Source organism: Gopherus flavomarginatus, chromosome 2, assembly GCF_025201925.1.
Source record: "Gopherus flavomarginatus isolate rGopFla2 chromosome 2, rGopFla2.mat.asm, whole genome shotgun sequence".
Classification (NCBI taxonomy): Eukaryota; Metazoa; Chordata; order Testudines; family Testudinidae; genus Gopherus; species Gopherus flavomarginatus.
In genome coordinates, this window is record NC_066618.1 from 25,545,234 (window position 1) to 25,567,930 (window position 22,697).

The following is a 22,697-nucleotide window of genomic DNA, read 5'->3' on the forward strand; positions in this document are numbered from 1 at the left end:
CTCAGTCATTTTGCTGTACCAGAAAATCAATTTGCTGGGGTTCTTTTAGCCTGGCTCTGCCTTCCATAGCATGAAGATAAAATATAATTTCTATTGAATCCCAACTTCGTGTGAGCTGACAAATTGCCCTTACTCTTCCAATGGTTCTTTCACCTTCCTTTGCTAATAGAACAGACAGTAGGGAACTCATTCTATAATGTGCTCCTTGGTGGGTTTCAGATTTTAGTCTCTGAGTCTAGATCCAAAGAGAAAAGCATATATTTTGCTGACCCACCGCATCAACAGTTTGGTTGAATGTACTATGAAATTTGGCCTTTTCTTGGTGTAAGAGCATCCAGGCAATGATCTTTGAAATGTTGGCTCTCGTTGCATCAACAGGAGCTGAGTCAATATGGATGGTACACTTGGAAAACTGAATGTTCCTTCATATAATTCTTTGAGAAAAATCCTTGCTTTTCATCTTAGATTGGGTCATCATGGAACATTACATGATATCCTGCTGCATACCATATCCTGGTGCAATAGCAATCTATTTTCATGTTCATCAGAGCTGCAACAGCTCACTAAAGTTAAGTGAGAAAATATTACATATTGACCTCATTGGGTTGTAAGAGCTCAATGCAGAATGAATAGAGGTACTCCTGGAAATAGCAGCTGCACTGTGTGACTCATTGGGTAGTAAGAGCTCAATGCAGTATGAATAGTGGTACTTCTGGAAATATCAGCAGCACAGTGTGACTCAAATGACTTCTCAGACTTTGCTGGGAGATGGAATCAGCTGAGAGATATTTATTAATGTGGTGTCTTGCCAAATTATTGAAATGTTACATAATTCCTGTGAAAAATGGACTTGAAAAATAATTAGGTAACCTCTTTATTTTAAGGTTTGTCATTGCATGGTTTCAAACATTTCAGGGCTGGGAAACACTTTGGCAAATCATTATTTGGGTATACTTAATCCTGCCTCGGCATGTGGGGATGGACTTCCAGCCCTCCATTTCTATGATTCTCCACATGCTTTTAGGATCAGCAAACTTTTCTAAGCCACAGTCTTGGAAAAATAATCAGAAAGAAATATTTCTGTCCCCGACTTCCACCCTCCCCAATAAGCTTTAGCACCACCACTTCATTGCACCCAATAGGACCAGCGTTAAAAATGTCTGAATGCACTGATGGAATGCATCAGGTGAGAGGAAGAGGATGGCTATCTACTTGCACTTCGGAGGAGACATGTTTGCTACAGGCTTTCCTAGCACAGCATCCTGGTCCAGCCACTATGCCCATTAAATAGGGCTCTATGAATTATCTCAACACAAGCTCATACACAGTTTTATGAGACCATGGTCTTACTCATACTGAAGTGAGTTTTAATAGTAAAATTTAATTATAGGCAAAACAGATTTATTAGTGGGATTATTCTTTGAGAAAAGGAATATCTGTTATTTTGCCTCCTGGTCTTCAAGTTATAAACCAAACATCCATGGCAGATAGCAGGGCTGGTTGAAAAATTTCTAATGAAACATTTTCTCATAGAAAAATGAGGTTTTATTTAAATTGAAATTTTCTGTAGGAAACTATTGATTTTGGAGAGATTTTCCAATAGGATGATTGAAATAAAATGTTGTATTTCAGGTCAACACAAAATGAAACATTTTGTTCTGTGTCAACATTAATCTCTAAATCCGTCTGGGATGCCACAGTGCTTCATGGGAGTTGTAGGCTTGGCTCTCTCATATCTCCATTCTTCCCTATGGGTCTTGGTCCTGAGCCAGACCACATCTTTCATAATGTGTCAGGGTCTCTTGTCCTGACAAAAACAAATGTTAAAAAAAATACTCATAGAATGGAAATTCATTTTTCAGTGACCTCTAATCAACAGGAGTTCTACAGGCTCATTGAAAATTAGTTGTAAATTTCAAAATTATTCATTTTCCAGTGTTGGACGTACACTGCATAGGACAAACACGGAGGTTCATTTCTCCATCTCTTCTGTAATTAAACTCAGCCATCATTGCAAACTTGCCTGGAATTTTGATAAAAGGGCACATAGCTAGGATCAGGTAGCTAGGTCTTGAACTTAGTGGAAATAGGCATGCCGGCGGGGTAGAAGATATTGATGGATTAGTAACCATAGAGAGGAGAAATATCATGGGGCTTACAAGAACAAATATTGACTGTCTGCAAGGGAAAGAGCAATAAAGGATTGTCCCTTGGAAAAAAGTAATTCCCTTGTTTGCACATACTTCCCATTACTCTCAACCTGTGGCTTCAAACAAACCTCTTGCAGCCAGTCTCTCTCCCATTTAAAGATATAGACAGACGTTTTGTTTTCCCAAAGGCTCATGCACTCAGTGATAAACTGATCTTAAACTGAGCAACAAACCCCTTTAATTCCTATGATTCCCTGATGCTAAATTCTAAGGCAAAACTGGAAATTCTGCATCTGATGTAGTGAATGTAAAACCAGGAGGGGATTTATTTTGTATGGCACTAACTAATAAAATGAATGATATAATCAGCACACAAACATCCCCCAAGACAGAACTGTCTTGGTGTGGACCTGTGAGTGGCAATTACTTACCCTGAGATTGCCATGTACTCTCCCCCAGTAAAACTTCATTCCTGGTTTCTCTTGTTGCTGACACATGTTTCTGGCTTGTAGGTCTTGCTATTCACCATGGGTTCTGCTAATGTAGCTCTCTTGTTTCCATGAGGAAAATCCTAGGAACTAGGCCTGTCATGTTTCTGAGTGGTGCTCCATGGGTCATGGCCTACATGAGAGGAATGTTGGTCCAGTGGTTAGCATGTAATTTGAGAGACCAGTGTTCAGTTACCTGCTCTGTCACAGACTTCTTGCATGACTTTGGGCAAGTCACTTAGCCTCTCTGTGTCTCAGTTCCCTGTCTGTAAATTGGATTATAACACGTTCCCCAACTCACAGGCATGTTATGAAAATAAATACATTAAAGATAGTGAAGTGCTCAGATCGGATACTATTGTGATGGAGAAGCCTATAAGTACAGTGAATTAATAAATACACATTGATGCTCCCGAGCTGGTGTTTACAAGGGCCTTCAGAATGACAATCCCCATCTCCCAAACCAACAACAACCCTACAATTAAAAATATAGGCAGACAGGCTGATCATGGGACAGACAATCCCAGAGATAAATTACTATAAAATAGTAAATAAGTGTTCTCAGCATCTGTTTAAATAAGGAATATGATCAACATTACAGCTATTACCAGTAAGAAAGCTTCTTCGACTGATCAATGTAATCTGTTCTTTTCTTGTGTTATGTTTAATATTTTATTCCATATTCACAACAAACTGAATACACCTAAAAACAGAATAACATCGATAATAGATAAACCTAACATCAATAATATATAAACCACAGAATCCAAAGTCCTCCATGGGACTCTCACAAACCCACATTCACATCCCAGAGTGCTAGGTTTTCATTTGGAACTTTCAATTAGCCAAAAGTTTTTTAAAGATTCTTTTAAAACTTCAGTGCCATGAACATACATCTGGAGAAAAATAAATAATAATGCTGCATCCAAAGAGCTCCCTCTTGGATACACATCTACTGTCTGTGACCACTTGTGCAAAAGCCATTCCATTTCAGGATTATGACACTCATATTTTTATTTTCATTTTTAAATAATATATATCTTAATCCTGAGATTTTAAAGGTCACTTAAGAAATTCTGGTGCCCTGTTCTCATTAAATTTTAAATTAATGGTAAGTGAGTATCCAAAACCAGTAGGCTGTCTTGAAAATCTCAGCTTTAGTTTTTATTGATTTTCAAACAATTATGTTAAGTGATAATCATGGAGTCATTCAGAGGTCATCCATCTGTTTATTTGGTAATATATGAATATCCTCATTCATATATTGGCTGACTTTTGACTATGACACACTACTTTTTATATCTATGAATCTGGAGATTAGAATTTTCTGGAGGATGAAATAATACCAGTCTGGTGTACAATATATATTTATATACCTGTGATATTTTCACTGCATCTTTAAGAGAAAAGTTGGGTTCCTAGACTGTTTGCAGGGGCACTTCCCAGGTACATGGTCAAAATGGCTGCTGGTACAGTCTGGGAGACACACACTGTGCTCTTTCTGAGACTTTGCATTTGTTCTTTCTTTGTTTCCATTAATCTAAAATAATAGCCATCTGATCTTAAAGCTCATTCTTATCCTTTGTGGGAAAATACAACAAATAGCATAGGGCACTTTATGGATAATATACCACTCTTGATCTGTTCAACTTTGAAATTGCTACTTGCATCTCAAGAGCAGTAGCATATATTATGGCCCTAAGTCTAGAACCTGAAAAGCCCCTTGAAGCGATGGGGAATTTAAGAAATTTGGATAAGCACGTAGATGCACAATATGTCCAAACCTCTTAGTGGACTCATGAGACCAGCATTATTGCAAGATTACTGTTCCTTATTGATTCTGACTGTGTGTGTGTAATTCTCTCCTGGGCAGAGGCTAAGCACATGGTCACTTAAATCCCACTTGTGACTTTAAGATGTCCTGAGGTGAATTTTACCCTGTAAGAACATCTTTTTGATTTCTCTTCCAGACCAGAACTTGGTAGTTCAGAGATGTGTGAAATTTTAAAAAATGATGAAAAGGAACCAAACTTTTCTGAACCTTACAAAAGGTTGATGTACTCTATGTTGTGAACAATAGCTCAAGGTGATGGGAAGGTAGAAAGTCATATTTCATTCAAACTGGTTCAATGATCACTAAAAAAGCTTCACATTTCAGGCAGTACTGTGTATGCTTGGGGCACTACCAAATTCACCGTCCATTTTGATCAATTTCAGAGTCATAGGATTTTTAAAATCATAAATATCATGATTTCAGACATTTAAATCTGAAATTTCATAGTGTTGTAACTATAGGAGTCCTGACCCAAAAGCAGATTGTGGGGGCAGGACGGCAAGGTTATTGTAGGGGGGCTTTCACTACTGCTACCCTTACTTCTGTGCTGCTGCTAGTGGCGGTGCTTCCTTCAAAGCTGGGCAGCTGGAGAGTGGCTGCTGCTGGCTAGGAGCCCAGCTCTGAAGGCAGAGCCACCGCCAGCAGCAGCACAAAATTAAGGATAGCATAGTATGGATTTGCCACCCCTACATCTGTGCAGCTGCCTTCAGAGCTTGGCCCTAAGTCAGCAGCTGCCAATCTCCAGCTGCCCAGCTCGGAATGCAGCAGCACAGAAGTAAGATGGGATCGTATTGCCGCCCTTACTTCTGTGCTGCTGGTGGAGAGGCGCTGCCTTCAGAGCTGGCACCTGGCCAGCAGGTGCCACTCTCTGGCCATCCAGCTCTGAAGGCAGTGCAGAAGTGAGGGTGACAAATACCACAACCCCCACCCCAAATAATCTTGTGACCCCCTTTTGGTTTGGGATGCCCAGTTTGAAAAATGCTGGTCTCCCTTGTGAAATCCGTTTAGTATAGGGTAAAACTACACAAAAGACCAGATTTCATAGTCCATGACATGTTTTTCACAGCTGTGAATTTGGGGGTAGGGCCCAATGTATGCTGAATGAAGAATTTTGTCCACTACATTTAAAAAACCATTGGACCATTTTCAATTTAATTATAACCTTCCAAATAAACATCATTTGAAAAGAGCTAAACAGAATTATTATTTCTTTCTTATACATTTAGAAGAGTTGGGCGCGACTGTGGCAGTCTGAGTCCCAGCTTTACCTATACATAACAAATGGTGTCATGTACAAACATAAATTTGCTCTTTCAAGTCCAATGTGCTATTTTATCTTCATTATATGTGCAAAGAATCATCTTTACTGGCGTTTGCTAAGATTATGGCATATGCCCCCCACCTCAGTGCTTTGAGTGTGTAATAAAGAGCAGTGATACACACTGTTCTGAAAAAAAAAATAACGGAAAAGCCTTTCTTAGAATGGAAATGTCTGTCCTATACAGTCAATTTCATTATGGTGTTAGAAACGCTTTTGCCCCAAGTGCTTCTTCCAGTCCTGGTTCTTAATTGTTGTTATTTGGCAGCGTGAAATATTGATGACATTGGTCAAAAAGATTGACAGCTGCATGAATTGTTATTAACCAGCCTGTTGGTTGTAGCTTAAAGTTCAGTAAATACCAAGATGCAGCATAAGCCCTCAGGGAGACTCTCTCTTTCCTGAACAAGAGGAAATTAACTATTTGATATCTTTATTTAAAACCTGTCTGACATTTCTGCACTATTTTTCCTCCAGTTAAGTCTTGGAGGCACTAAAACTGAAGATATGAGCTACCTATACAACACCCATCCACGTACACTCTTACTTCTCCATTCACATGCACTCTTATAACTGAGGGATGTGACCCCCTTCTTGGCTTATGAAAAGGTGTTGACCAGATGCTACCTGAAACATGACTATCTGGGCTGTTGTTTTTATCAGCATTCATAGCCATACCAAGCTGGGGATGGGGGTGCCTGGGAGGAGAACAGCAAATCCTTCAGAAACATGAAGAATCCAAGAGCAGGGAGTAGAAACATTTCCTAACCGAATTATAGAGAAACTGAATTAAGGAAAGGAGAATGAGAGCAATAACGATATGGTCTGGAGATTCAGATGGTTGCTAGTACTGGAGGGTGCTGCCAACTCCATATATTTACACAGCTATATAGTAAGTTATTGAGGACCTCATTTAGTAAAGGACCAAGTTTGTATATAGTCACTAGCAAATGCCAAAATCCTTTACAACGCATGCTTAATTTCCATTTTTAAATGGTGCTGTGTTATAAACCGGCAATCCAAATCTTAAATCCTGGTTAGACCCGAGAAAACTAAATTAAAAGGAACTAGATACGTTCACGGAGGATAGGTCCATTAATGGCCAGGATTGGCAGGGTTGGTGTCCCTAGCCTCTGTTTGCCCGAAGCTGGGAATGGGTGACAGGGAATGGATCACTTGATGATTACTTGTTCTGTTCATTCTCCCGGTGCACCTGGCATTGGTCTTTTTGAGCAAAGGAGGTATGGCAAATGACCTGGGTCAGTCGAAGGAGTGAGACACAAAGGAGAACAATGCATCTGGAGGACAGGACTATTCATCTACAGATAAGTTGCTACAGCTGCCATGCACTGCTACAGAGTAGGGATTGAATGGCTAGGCAGCAGTTCTGCAGAAAATGATCTAGGGGTTACAGTAGAAAAGAAGCTGGATATGAGTCAACAGTGTGCCCTTGTTGCCAAGAAGGCTAATGGTATTTTGGACTGTATAAGTAGGGGCATTGCTAGCAGATTGAGGGACGTGATCATTCCCCTCTATTCAGCATTGCTGAGGCCTCATCTGGAGTACTGTGTCCAGTTTTGGGCCCCACACTAAAAGAAGGATGTGGAAAAATTGGAAAGAGTCCAGTGGAGGGTAACAAAAATGATTAGGGGGCTGGATCACATGACTTATGAGGAGAGGCTGAGGGAACTGGGATTATTTAGTCTGCAGAAGAGAAGAATTTGGGGAGATTTGATAGCTGCTTTCAACTACCTGAAAGGGAGTTTCAAAGAGGATGGGTCTAGACTGTTCTCAGTGGTACCAGATGACAGAACAAGGAGTAATGGTCTCAAGTTTCAGTGGGGGAGGTTTAAGTTGGATATTGGGAAAAACTTTTTCACTAGGAGGGTGGTGAAGTGCTGGAGTGGGTTACCTAGAGTGATGGTGGAATCTCCATCCTTAGAGGTTTTTAAGGCCCAACTTGACAAAGCCCTGGCTGGGATAATTTAGTTGGGTATTGGTCCTGCTTTGAGCAGGAGGTTTGACTAGATGACCTCCTGAGGTCCCTTCCAACCCTGATATTCTATGATTCTATGAAGCTATGAGTAGGTTTATATTCCTCTGAAAGGAGAGAACAAGATGAAGAGGATGATGACAATAGATATCAACTGGTTATTTTGGGGGGATGTAAAGACCCTCTGTGCCTTTTGTTTCAAGGGGAAAAATCCACTGTTATTAATGTTCCACTATAATATGTTCAGTGCTTGATCATGAGCAGTATTCCTGCTGCCACTGATGCCTCTCCCTGAGTAAAATTCACCCCCAGGCAAATGGCTAAAATGAGGCTTGCACACCTCTTAATCCCTCAAAATAGGTCTTAGACAGGTCTTGAATACTATACAGGCCTGTCCTTGCTAACAAATTCTTTACATGTTCAAGTGACAAGAATTTTACCATTCCTCTTAATAGGCTATTCAACAATCTAGTACAGGAATCGGCAACCTTTAGCACACATCTCGTCAGGGAAATCCACTGGCGGGCTGGGAGGGTTTGTTTACATGCACTGTCCACAGGTTCAGCCGATCGCAGCTCCCACAGGCTGCAGTTTGCCGTTCCAGGCCAATGGGGGCTGCAGGAAGCATCACAGGCCGAGGGATGTGCTGGCCACCACTTCCTGCAGCCCCCTTTGGCCTGGAACGGTAAACCGCGGCCGGTGGGAGCTGCAATCGGCTGAACCTGCAGACATTGCAGGTAAATAAACCGGCCTGGCCCGCCAGCGGATTTCCCTGACTGGCTCCATGCCAAAGATTGCCTATCCCTGGTCTAGTAGATCTCATCTTTAGGAAATATTTCCTTAGTTAGGGCTTGGGTTTGCTTAATTTCTTAGTTATATCCCTCATAGTAATAAAATAAAATAATAATAATGATAATAAATGCTTATAGCCCTTTAGTGTCTTGCTGGCACACACAGAACATATGATTAACAATTCCTCTTCCCCTTCCATGTTTATAGTCTTCAAAATTATATAGACTTAATTTTTTCTCAGAAATCAATCACACTCAGGGCTGGTCTACACTGCCCTGCAGTTAGAACTAAGGGAGTATGAATAGCAGTGAGCACCAAACTGCTTTACTGTGTCAAAGTTAGACTTAGGACTCACAGTTTGTCTGACCACTCTGTTTTATTAGCACAGCGCTCTGCTAATAACATCCAGATAATGTGAGCACCATGCAAGACACAAACTATCTTATTTGTACAGATAAAAGGGCTTGAACTTAACAAGATAACAAAGGAAGCAGAATCTGATAAGTTTACCTGGGCAAGACATGCACAGTTAATTTCCTTACTAACTTTTACCAATCTACAGTTAATGTTTCACCATTAGCTTAAGTGGCCTTATTGTTTACGCCTTAATGTTTCTTTTCCTGACACCTGTATTTCAACATTTATTTCTGCTTAAAGGTTCATACAGCATTTCTTTAATTCATTCTTATTTTTACAATATAAGTCATTCTACTTTCACAGCTGTAATTCCCCGGTGTGAACAATGCAGGTGTGGATTAAAAGGTTCCTAGTTTGTGTTAATGTAGTCCTGTTTGAAGAGGACTAATTTCACAACTAGGAACCTTTTAGTTCATGTTCGCAAAATTCACATGGGGGGGGCGGGCGCAGGAGTGGGGGTTACAACAGAGAATTTGGGCATGCACTGGTATCCATTCCCCTCATAATCCAGTCTGCAGCACAGTTTAGACATAGATCCCTGGCCATCTGGAATTCTCTCAAGTATACTATAGGTTATAGATGTAAAGCTACATAAGAGTGTTTTTCCTAATTATACATCATGTTATATATTCAAGGACATTAAAAAGATTAATAATGTTTTTTTGCAAGCTAGAAAATGTAATAACTTTATGTGCAGCTTCCAGTATGTTTTCATTAGTTTGAGTATCCTTTTGGTTAAATGAGAAAATGTAATCACATGCTGAAAAGAATTGATAAGTAACTAGTTTAAACAATGGTCACAATCTTGCTGTCTTTCTTCTCAGCATCTGTAGTAATTGAACTCACTGCATTTCAATGCTGACATTTAATCAATGTATGTAAATCACCTTGGAGGCCTATTATTCTTGTATTCATTAATCCACTCAAGCAAAATACAAGCCTGTAGGAGAACTGTATACAAAACTATTGAAGTTGAGGTCAAAAAGTGGCACATGAAGCACTCTGCTCTTAAAACTATGAACCTCCAATGACACACGGGCATTTGTTCTGTCACAAAATGTCTGAATAAAACAGGAAGATCACTGAGTACAACTTACATGGGAATTTTATTTAAATGATTTGTTTGGCTGGAAAATTCTCTGGTGAGTGACAGGATAGATACACTTTAATGCAGTACTGTACTCCATGTCAACAATATAATCTCTTTCTGTTTTCTAGTTTCTGGGACTAGAGAAAGCAGAAAATAAATACACATATTGCTTTTCCTCAGAGGGCAAGAGTGAATTTTTTTTTAATCAGATGTCTAGGTGGCAAAAGAAATGAACATGGTACAACTGTATGAGGTAAAGAATAAATTCCAATCATTTCTACACAGGCAAAGGTATCTGAACAGCGCCTTGTCAGGGGGCTGTGAGAGTTTTGATTTGCTGTTTTGTGTAGGCCTAAATTTATGGTCTATCAGCAATGAAAATTTATTCATATTCAGTTAGATATTGAAAAAGAAAATGATCAAAAGCTTCATAGTAAGCAGTGAACAAAGAATAACTACCAATATTACATGCAGACTTGCTTTGCTACTTATTTCACTGTGTATATGTCTCTACTGAAAAACCTCACCAACTTTTCATGCGATTCAATATATTCTTGTGAAGCATCATATTTTGTCATTTTAAATCATGTCTCAATATATGATATGGAGACCTATTCACAGTTTATTACAATAATGAAGAAACCAACCACAGTACTAATGACTGTGTAAGGCACAGCCACGTAGGAAGCACCGCTCATAACATGATCTATTACAATATGGGCCAACTGGGGAGTAGGGGAGTTGTGTGAGCAACATGCTGTTTCTAAAGATTCACTGCCTTCTCTGGCAACTTTCACAGATGGAAAGGTTCTATGACGACATGTGGAGGGAGACTGTATTCTTCCATAGAAAAGCAAAAATATTTCCTGCTATAGATGATTATAAAAGAAATGATCATGTGTAGGGATACTTGGTCTTCACTAATAGGTCCAGAAGACCTCCAGTCATATGAAGAAAATATTCGCTCCTTCAGAAAGGTCTGAAAATAATAAAAAATCAGGCATAGAGGGCACAGTATTCTCAGCATGCTAACAGGACTGTAGGTCTGCACATTTCTTAAATGCATCCAAATGACAGATAAGGTCTGAAGATAGAGCAGTCTGGAAAAATAAAGCCATGCTTTTGCATGTTGAAATACTGTTCTTAACTTCAGATTCTGTTGCATTTCATCCTCTGGGACTAGAGGTCTGTATCATTGAACAACAGTACATATTTTACTGGAAGAGTTAGTTACTTTCTCTTGCTCTCCTTCGGAGTATATCACAAATTCAAATTCAACATTGAAGGTCTGCTTCCTATGTTATATATTTACTGACTCTCCCAGTAAAATAGCCCACTTGAAATCAACCAATACCAACAGAGCAGCCCTGAGGTTGCTTTAAGTTGAACTGGGCCAGAACTGGGGTGAGTATGTGACAGAAAAAGAAGGTTTATAACTACCTTTTGGCCCCTGAACTGTAAGGAGAATCTAGACCATTATCTCTAGTCACCCTTGATTGAGATTCAGACTGGGGAGCTAAAATAGACAAAATATAAATAGAGTAACATGAAATACAGTTTGGAGTCCCCCTTTTTTATATTACAGGATCTAATTGACTTTTCAGACAGACTGGCTTGAATGGCTGATTGAATAAATTACCTGTATAATAATTTTCTGTACTACAGACCTGAGTCCAGACACCTGCCTACTACTGTCTACTTTAACACAGGTCTGCCCTGCTATCAGCTTCCGAAGCAGATGAGCATGCTGACTGAACAGTAACATGCCTTAGAGGCACCCTTGAAAATGACCTTCATTAGAAGTGGGTCAGAATAGTTACCTGACCAAGAGGCATTCTTATTGATTCATCTGCCTCTAAACAGATGTACCACCCGATATCTGCTTGAGAAGCACTTGCTTTTCAAGCGCAGAAAATTGAACAGCTATTTAGTGTAGCTGGGAAGAACACAGCCATGGATGATGACTTAGCTTCCAGCAGATATGAACAATCTTCCCTCCATGGAAGTCTTACACAATTATCTGAGTTATTTTTTGATGCTGTATCCTCCAGATACAGCTGCTCGCTCACACTGATTTGCCTATTGAGTATCTGAGCTTATTTGTCAGGGTGATTTTGTTTCATTTTAATGCATATTAAAATGTGCTACTGAGCATAAGCAGAGAAAATATCCACCAAAACAGATATTTGATGATCTTTTGCCCTTTGGACCTCAAAGATCACATAGGGAAGCTAGTGACAGACTTTACAAACTTCAGAGATCAAATGGATGCATCCCGAGTCTTCAGAGTAGAATCTATGTTGATAAAGTAACATGGCTATGTTAAGTACCTCAAGGTTTGCTTTGAGAATGTTGAGAAAGATTTCCAGGGGTGTAAGAGAGTGTGCGTTTGCAGTGTTCATGATTTAGAGAATGAAATAAGAGAGCTACTCTTTGATGGCAGAAGTGAAATCAAAACTAAAAGAAATATCGAGATTCCCATAAACATTCAAGGTAGGACTGTGATCTGTTGATAAACACCAGAGGCCAGGTTCTGAAATATGACCCAGTACCTTTTTGGCTGATGAGGCAGAACAAAGCCATATCCTTCTCCCTCCCCTCCACCCCCATTTGCTAGGGAGAACTCAACTGGTATTAAGCCGGTGGATTCAGATCCGTTGCTAGCAGTACACCTCTGGGGGAAGAAGTGTGAGTATGAATAGCTGAGAGGGCAGGGCAGAGGTACATTCCACTACTTCCATCCTCCACTGGTGCTTGAGCTACTTAGGGACAGGGTCAGCACAGAATAACCCTCAGAATCAGAGAACTGTTTTTAGCCCTCCAGCAGCCTCCAACACTGAACAGAGAATGAGGAGAGAATCTGATCCTAAACTGTATGTGGGCTAATGCCTCTGTTATGAGCCAAAAGATGTAGGTAGGGAAAATAAAGGAAGGAGACTAATTTATTGGTTACATGGAACATGGACAAGTAGAAGATGTCTTCAAGACTTTGTGCAAATAAAGATTTGTCCTCAATTTATGTCCCAAGCAAACAGATGTGAAGTGATTTATAGAAGCTCCTTGAGGTACTTAAAATGGCGAATTTGTTAAATGTACAAACTCTGTAGGTGTGGTAGAGGTTAAAAACATTAAGTAGATTGAATGATGTGAAAGCTTCTAATTTTTAATCAGTTTTAATCACATTCAATACTCCAAATCAGATTAAAATTGGACATCAGTGGTTTAGAATTAAACAATGCTTTCCCCTCTCCATTAACATGTTTTAAGTGTCAACATTTTGGTCCCACAGCTGTGTGTTGTATAATTCCTTATGTGGGGAAGGTCATTCATTGATAGATTGCTAGGAGTAGGTTCAGCATTTGTTGTTGTTGTTTGGAAGATCACAGCTGAGGGCACATAGTGGGTGTTCCCTGTTACACAAAGTGAGTGAACTTCATATTACCTCACCCATATTGTCACTCTAATATCTGGGGAACAACATGACTACAACAACGCGACATACAAACTATCATTCCTCATTGATACCTCCAAACTGAGTGTTTGCTTGAGTCAGGACAGTAGAATTTGGCTCAAAGAAAAAGAAAGAATATAACAAAAAAGCAGTTGATTCCTGTTTGGTTTGTTCTGTTAACAGCCTCACGTAAACACTGCTCCATAGGAAGAAGAAAAGACGTTTTTTAATCAGGCAGAAGGTCTGATGTATCTTTCCAATTTTTCCACATCCTTCTTTTACTGTGGGGCACAAAACTGAACACACTACACCAGATGAGGCCTCAGCAATGCCAAATAGAGGGGAACGATCTTGTCCCTCGATCTACTGGCAATGCTCCTACTTATACAGCCCAAAATGCCATTAGTCTTGCACAGGACTTTTTTTTTTTCAACTTGTTCAGCTCAGTCATCAGTACTGCCATGAAATTACTATAAGGTATAAATGCATTCTTGGTGTTGACATTCAAATGATCGTGTTATTTCTAATACACCTCTACCCCGATATAACGCAACCCGATATAACATGAATTTGGATATAACGTGGTAAAGCAGTGCTCCTAGGGGGCAAGGCTGCACACTCCGGTGGATCAAAGCAAGTTCAATGTAACGCGGTTTCACCTATAACACGGTAAGATTTTTTGGCTCCCAAGGACAGTGTTATATCAAAGTAGAGGTGTACTTTATATCAAGAATGTGTATACCTAATAAAGCCACAATGCTGCTTTCAGAGGATTGCAGCAGGACTCTTTCAGGCTAAGGTGGAAACCATGCCATGTGTTATAGCAATAGAATGCTATAACACAGAAACTTATGCTGATATACTGCAAATATTGCCAAATATACAAGTTAACCCCTATGTAAGTATATATACATATATAGAGGCTAGTAGTGGAAAAAAACATTGGGATTAATTATGGCAGATAGAAAAAACAGATTTTTTTTTGGTACAGTTTCAGGCAAAGCTCTGATGAAATGTGTAGACATTTGAGTGCCCATAGAAGTATGAGAGATGATAGTAAATTGGATGCAAAAGGAATTTGCATTGCATAATTACAGGGGAAATTACATATAATAATGGATCTGGCGTTATTCCAGATTTTTTTCCAGATGGTTTGTCTGCAGTGGATTTTAAAATTTCTTTCACAAGTCTGGTAGGAATTTGTTAATGAAAGATGTGGGATAAAGACACATGATAAAAACTGTAAAGTGATCAGTCTTAACTTTTAAAAGATCTCTAATAATAGACACAAGATAAAAAGTCGCAAAACAGATTAGGCTATTATCTCCATTACAGTAAATATTCAAGAACAGGTTAGACACAATGGGACAGATCTTGGCCCATACTACACCCCTTTTGTCCTATAGGAGAAATCAGCCCCTGGCTGTCCACAAGAATGAGATGCGGGGATGTATGAAAAGGCAAGTCTGGTGTACCTGGTGACTGAGTCTCATGTTGATTATCTTTCATCTTGAACTATAGCATGAAAATGAAAAAATCATAAAGGCAAAATGTTCTGGGTCAGTTCAGCATTATTCTGAGTCTTCCTGAGCCACTGCATTGCCTCAGAGTAGTTATAGTTAGGCTAGGCAAAATAATTTTTTAATAATTTTGATGGATAATATCAATGTTACGTTTGTGTCCATTTAAATGATCATAGTCACAGGAAATTGTGGATTAGGCAGGAACAATAATTATTTAGTATCAATAGACATTGAGGTTAAAAAAGTTAAAACTTTATCAACTATTAAAACACAAATTGTCAACATCACGTCAAATATAAAAAGTAAATAGCCTTAAATCAAACTCTAATAAGTTCTCAGGCAACATTTATCTTACTTTGTGATGTTGATATTGATAGAACTATTTTAAATCAGCTTAGGTGTGTACAATGAAATTGACATTTACTGATATTTACCAATAATAATCTAATCTTTCCAAGACTAGCCTCATTTTACCATTCTCCCCTATGGGCCAGGCTTGCCAGCCAGACTACATCTCCCGTGATGCACTATGGTCAGTGGCTAGCATATTTATTCAATACAGATTAATAGCAAAATGTTTCGATTTGTTTTTTCCAACTGAAAATAAAAAAAAAATCTGCAAAATCAATGTTTTCTCACAGAAAAATTCAACCTTGTGGAAATCACAGTCTCCCCCACAGCCTTCAAAATCAGAAAAGGTCTCCACAGGGTTTAGAGGGCAATATTGTTACAACTTTGATGCTTATGCATAATTACAGATTGGCCTGAACCAACACATTCAAATTATACAGAGGTTCATCTAGGTCTGAATGTTGTAGCTTGGACCCATCTCTACAAATATTTCAGTTTGTTTTTCAATAATTCCAGTGTTGATTTTTATTTTATTTTATGTTAGCTGTCTCTGCCCTCCCCTGCCCTCCAGACTTTAACTGCCTTGTTAATGAATTCTTCAGTACAGTTTAAGAGAACAAATGTCATCATTCCACAACCAAGAAATTAAAAATAAAATATTATTCATGGCACTCAGAAACATTAAGCGAGATCCCATGCTGGTTCTGAAGCAGTACTTAGCTAATAAACTCTATTCTCAGACCTTTTGTACAGTATTCCTCTTACCATCAATTACTCTGGGAGCCTGCATTAAAAAGGTCTATTTTTTACCAACTGGAAAACAAAATTAGTGGGGAAATTGATTTTTATTAAAAGGATACGAAAGGAAACAAAATTAGAGCTTATTAAAATGTTCTTGCTAGTGTCCTTTTTTATATTAATACATTTTCAAGTATAAACGTGTCAGGGAAAGTATATATTGTCTACATGCATTGTATAAATAGTACATGACTTGAGCTTATATTACAAAGTCAACAGCCCCAGTTCTGAGCTACGGCTGGGCTAAACTCAGCACAGCCCAAATGGTAGGGGCAGTATAAATCTATATTGATACAGACATCAGTATCTCTGAGGCACCAAGATTCTGGATCTGGTCTCTCACGTGAGCTAGAGCAGCCAAAGAATGGTTCTAACTTATACCTGGCTGCTAGGGATAATTATTGCAGATGACGATGACCAGAGAAGAGCAGTACTCGGGTCATTACCCCCTCTCCCGATAGCTCTTCTAAAGCTAGTGACTACAGAAGGACCATTTTGCCAACTGTACCTCATCAGGGGACATGATTGATGGCTTGGTTCCACCAGTTTTACAATTCTTTTATGCCTAAAGGAGCATCAGTGAGAGCCAGAATCTGAACCTCCGTGCTTATCTGAGAGCTAAATTCTGATTTAGCCCTGTGTAAATGCCAGTCCACTGATGCACTAGCCCCAGGAGAATCAATTTTCCCTCTTGATTCCAGCAGTAACAGTAGTAGCGCGCCATGGCTGCAGCACTACCCTCTCCACCTGGGCTCAGCTATACTGGGCAGCACATTGTATGTGTTTGGAGTGGGGGCAGGGATCAGGCCCATCACTCCCCACCTGCTCAAGAGGAGTCAGGAGCAGGTGTACAGTGCCTACTAACTACCTGAGGTTCACATAGCCCATATAGGTGTGCAAAAGGGGAGGGTTTTACTCTCTCTTGAACCCAGCATGGACTCATAATCCAAATGACAACCGAGTCCTTAGTCTTATAAAGATCATTAGATTCTATAGCCATTTGTCACACTTCACTATAAAGGGAGACTGTATTGCATCAAATATCTCCACACCATTGTTCCTCTTAATGCCCTTTTTAATTTAGCAGGAAACTCTTTCTTCCATTTCTCAAAAGATTTGGGCATTTGGTTTTTCCATTTAAACCAAAGTATCTACAAGGAAGAATTCCTGAAGATGGCATGTAGTTTTCTTTGTGATGTTGTGACAGGGTTCACTGGTGCCACACTGAACGGGGAAGGGTTAACCCTACATTGTGCACTGAGGAAACCAAGGCTGCTACATTTTACTGGGCATGCACCAGTATAAAAGGGAGTAGCTCAGCTCAGTTGGGACTGACTGCTGGGGAGGAAGGATGTATGCTACTGCCTCCAACCAAGGATCAGCTGGAGTCTGAGGCTGTAGGTGCTGGAGACTCTGCAACCCAGGGAAGTGCCAAGGTACCCACGTAGATCCCACAGAGTCTGGAATAGCCGGGGACAGTGCAGACTGAGGAACCTGAAGACAGCAGACATGCCCAGACTGCAGCAGCAGGAATTATGGTAGAGAGCAGCTCAGGAATTAGATGGTGGCTTGGTTGATGTTTTGGCCAGAATACCTCCCCCCTACTGACTCGTGGCACATACTCCAGCCACTACCAGGGCCCTGGGTTGGGTTCCAGTGGGCTCCCGACCCCCCCCCCCCTTTGTGTGTGGCAGCTCCCATCCTGACTGAACCTGGCTGCTAGGCCTTACTGCCTTGTCTCCCTGGAGATGAATTGTCTGACTGTGGCCACTAGGCATTACTGCCCTGCTATAAGGGGTGAATCTCTATGATCTCTGGTCACTAGGCCTTACTGTCCTGTTTCCCTAGGGTGAATTTACTGACTGTAGCCGCTAGGGCTGAGGTCCTGCTAAGAGGGACAAACCTATTGACTTTGGCCATTGTGCTGCATTGCCCAGCTATTAGGGGCAAGTACATTAACCTTAGCCATTAGGCCTCATTACTCTGTTAAGAAGGGTGAATATATTCATTTGGGTTTAGGAGGCTGTGCAGGGTGCACTCACCATACCTGGATGGGGTTTTCTCCCAACCCCATCACAGATACTCAGAAAACATCACTTTTTTCTTGAATTATTCAAAATCAGTCAACATACATATAGTCTGAGAGTCTGTTGCACATGTAAGAATTAGTGAATTTATTGTAAAATCTGTTATTGGAGCAAATTAATAATATAATCTTGGATTTTAGTTCATGAAAGCCAAAAGTTTAGACTACACCTAACACTGTCTGTATATTTACATCTGTGCAACCCTATGCTGTCTGGACCAACAAAATCTCTGTAGAAGTTCTCATGTAGCATTTTGTCTCTAAAATACGTTATTTGATGGAATCACCACACTTAATACAACACCCGTTATTTCAATCAATAGCCAAATAATTAAAACCTGACTGGATCAATGTTCTGCCCTTCCTAAAGGGCTCGTTTATTTGTGATAGCATTTCTTGATGTAATTTTTCTAATTGATCTGAAGGACCATGGCAACAGTTAGAAATAGTATTTATCAGGAAGGCTTTATCATCCTTAACAAAGCAAGGCAACTAGTGGGAAATGTTTTTTCTGAATGTACCCTGAATTCTGAGGCACTTTGATTCAGACGTGTTTGGACACCTTTCTGTTGGCGTTGCTATGATCATTCAGTGTGGTATTGCGTTTTCTTTACATAGATGTCTGAGGCAGGGTAGATAGTTTTTAGTCATGTGAATATGGGAAATCAAACACAAATTGGTACACTTGCCTGTGTAAAACAAGTCTATTCTTCTTCGAGTGATTGCTCATATCCATTCCAGTTAGGTGTGTGCGCCGCGCGTGCACATTCGTCGGAAAACTTTTACCCTAGCAACTCGGTGGGCCGGCAGGTCGCCCCCTGGAGTGGCGCCATCATGGCGCTTGATATATACCCCTGCCGGCCCACCCGCTCCTCAGTTCCTTCTTACCGCCCGTGTCGGTCGTTGGAACAGTGGAGCGCGGCTTAGCTGACCTCCACTTCCCTAGCTACTCGTAGTTCTCGTATATAGTTATGCAGTTATAATCCTTTTATATATATATTTGTATAGTTATACGTTTTTTCTCTGCTAACATAGTTAGTTTAGTAATTGTTAGCAGGGTTCAGGAAGTAGCCCCTTCCATGAACCCGGTGCCGGAGCTCATGCACGGCTCACCGGGTTTTAAAATGGGCTCGGCCTGCCAGAAGCCGATGCTGAAGGGAGATCCACACGACTCCTGTTTGAAGTGCCTCAGGGAATTGCACTTGACAGCTAAGTGCCCCATTTGCAAGGCTTTTAAGCCGAGAACAAAAAGGAGCGGGACTTTCACTTACCCCTCCACCTTCGGCGCCGAGCGATGATCAAGCGGCTGGCAGAAGCGCCTCCTCGGCACCGGACCCCGCCGGTACTACCAAGGCCTTTCGGCACCGACCGTCGCCGGCACCGAAGTCGACTCGGCACCGCTCCCTTCCTCCGAGGTCGAGAGAGCCTACAAGTCCTGCTGGTGCCGGACGGCTCCCCGGCACGCGCCGTGGTTGAGCCTCCTGCTCCTGCTGCTTCCGTGCCACCTGCATCGCAGCCAGAGAGCTCGCCTAAGTCGGATTGCCCGGCACAGACACCTGCAGAGGCACCGCTGACATCGGCACCGTCGATTCCAGTCCCCCAGGGCAATTGAATCCGGTGCCTGACAGCTCCCCGGCACGCGCCGTGGTAGAGCTTCTGCTCCTGCTGCTTCCGTGCCAACTGCACCGCAGCCAGAGAGCTCATCTAAGTCGGATCGTCCGGCACCGGCACCTGCTGAGGCACCGACGACGTCGGCACCGTCGATCCCGGTCCCACAAGGGCCGTAGAATCCGGTGCCTGACGGCTCCCCGGCACGCGCCGTGGTTGAGCTACTGCTCCTGCTGCTTCCGTGCCAACGGCACCGCAGCCAGAGAGCTCGTTTAAGTCGGATCGCCCGGCACCGACACTTGCTGCGACACCGAGACGTCGGCACCGTCGATCCCGGTCCCACAAGGGCCGTAGAATCCGGTGCCTGACGGCTCCCCGGCACGCGCCGTGGTTGAGCCACTGCTCCTGCTGCTTCCGTGCCAACGGCACCACAGCCAGAGAGCTCGTCTAAGTCGGATTTCCCAGCACCGACGCCTCTGAGGCACCGACAACGTCGGCACCGTCGATTCCAGTCCCATAAGGGCCGTAGAATCCGGTGCCTAACGGCTCCCCGGCGCGCGCCGTGGTTGAGCTTATTGCTCCTGCTGCTTCCGTGCCGACGGCACCGCAGCCGGACAGCTCATCTAACTCGGATCGCCCGGCACCGACGCCTACCGAAGCTCTGACGACCTAGGTACCGTCGATCCCGGTCCCACGAGGGCCGTCGAAGCCGGTGCCTGACAGCTCCCCAGTATGCACTGTGGTTGAGCCTGCTGTTCCCTCCACGCTGGAGACGTTACCAACGGCGAGGGATCTCATTGCCATGACAGAGTCGATGCTGCCTGACCCCGGCACCGCCGGTGCGGGTGATACACTCTCTTCATGTGACCGTCCTCTGTCAACACAGCAGAGCGGCACCGTTCATGATCACGGTCCCGCAGACACTCCAGATCCTGTCGGCACGCCCGACACCACTTGCAGTCCCGGTGCTGTTTTCCTCATCGGTACTGGTCGCACTCGCTGCACCGGTCGGTGTCCCGTTCGCCGACCTGCTATCGGCACCGTTCCGACTCCCGGGTCCGCGACAGGTACCTTGACTCCTGTAGCCTCTCCCCGAGCCTCGAGATCTCGGTCGACCTCCAGGCACCATTCTGGTTGTGGGTCTGGATCTCGTTCCAGGTACCGTTACGCCTCTCGGTGCCGGTTCCCGGTGCCGAGTCGGGCAAGGTCCGATAGAGTCAGAGACTCTGTCTGTGCCTTCTTTTAGTACCTCCATGGCCATCCGGACACGCATCTGTGTCATCCCACATGCGCAGATCTTATGCTCAGGACCACGATTCTGATATGATGGCCAGCGGGCGCCAGCCCCGAAACCGAAAGAGGCTTGGCAAATGAACCTGTTTGGCCGCCAGGTGTACTCTGCAGAGACCCTGCAGCTCTGGGTAGCAAAGCAACAAGGCTTGCTTAGCTGCAATAATTATAGCACCTGGGTGGAGGTAGTTTAGTTTATGGAGTTTCTCCCTCAAAACTCCCGCCAAGAGTTCGCTACCGTCTTGGAGGACGGAGGAAAAAAAGGTACCCAGAGCGTCCCTCCAGGCCTCGTTGGACGCAGCAGTCTCTGCAGCCAGGACTCTGGCGTTTGGTGTCGCCATGAGGTGCATCTCATGGCTTCAGGTTTCAAACCTCCGGCCGGAGCTGCAGTAGGCCATGCAGGATTTACCCTTTGTTGGCAAGCGGCAAGGACAGCCCCAGGCTGCCAAGCCTGATGGACAATAGGGTCCTAATGCGCTCTCTCAGCATGCATATGCCAGCGACCAAACGCAGGCCTTTCTGTCCCCAGCCGCCATACTCTGTGCCTAGCCAGAGACACGACTTTGGCAAACGGCGAGGCCAAGGTGGTCACAGACGAACGTCAGGACCCCTAAAGAGCCAAGGTCAAGGTCCCTCGCAATTACCACTGGGACCAAAGACGAACCTTCCAGGGTGCGCCTGATGGCGGTGTACCAGTCACAGGCCGGGATCCCAATCCCGCTTTCTCCTGGCGTGGCCCCAGTTAATTTCAGATCGCTGGATCCTGCGCACGGTGGCGCATAGGTACCACCTCTAATTTGTTCCAGCCCGGTCCCCCTTCAGGGACCCCTCTCACGAGCAATTCCTCGTACAAGAGGTGCAGACGCCGATGGACGAAAGGGGCAAGGGGTTTTACTCCCGTTATGCCCTAGTCCCCCACTCGAACGCAGGTCTCAGACCTTCCTAGTTCTGCACGGACTCAACCGGTTTAGGATAAGGTTGAAGTTCCGCACGGTATCCATGGGAACCATTATTCCATCCTTGCCTCCTGGGGGCTACTATGCCGCCCTGGATATGAAGGACGCGTACTTTCGCAACGCCATCTTCCCTCCGCGCAGGAGATACCTCCGCTTTCTAGCCAACTGTCAGTACTTCTGCTTTACAGCCATAGTCGCCGCCTACCTTCGCTGATGTCGGATATGCGTTTTTCCGTATCTGGACGATTCGCTTATCCGAGGAGACTCTGAGACAAACCACTCAGCGCGTGGGCATCGTCACGGTCTTATTAACAGGTCAAAGCCTGATGATTACTGTAGAGCAATCCACTCTGGTTCCCACGCAGAGGTTGGACTTCCTAGGAGCGATCCTGGTCTCCTCCCTAGCCGGAGCCTGCTTATCACAACTGCGGTTTTAGGTGATGGCAACAATCATCTGAGGTCTGCAGGCTTTCCCAACGACCTCGGCTCGTACTTGTCTCAGTCTCCTGGGTCCATGGTTGCCCACAAGTTTGTAACCAAACACGCCAAGCT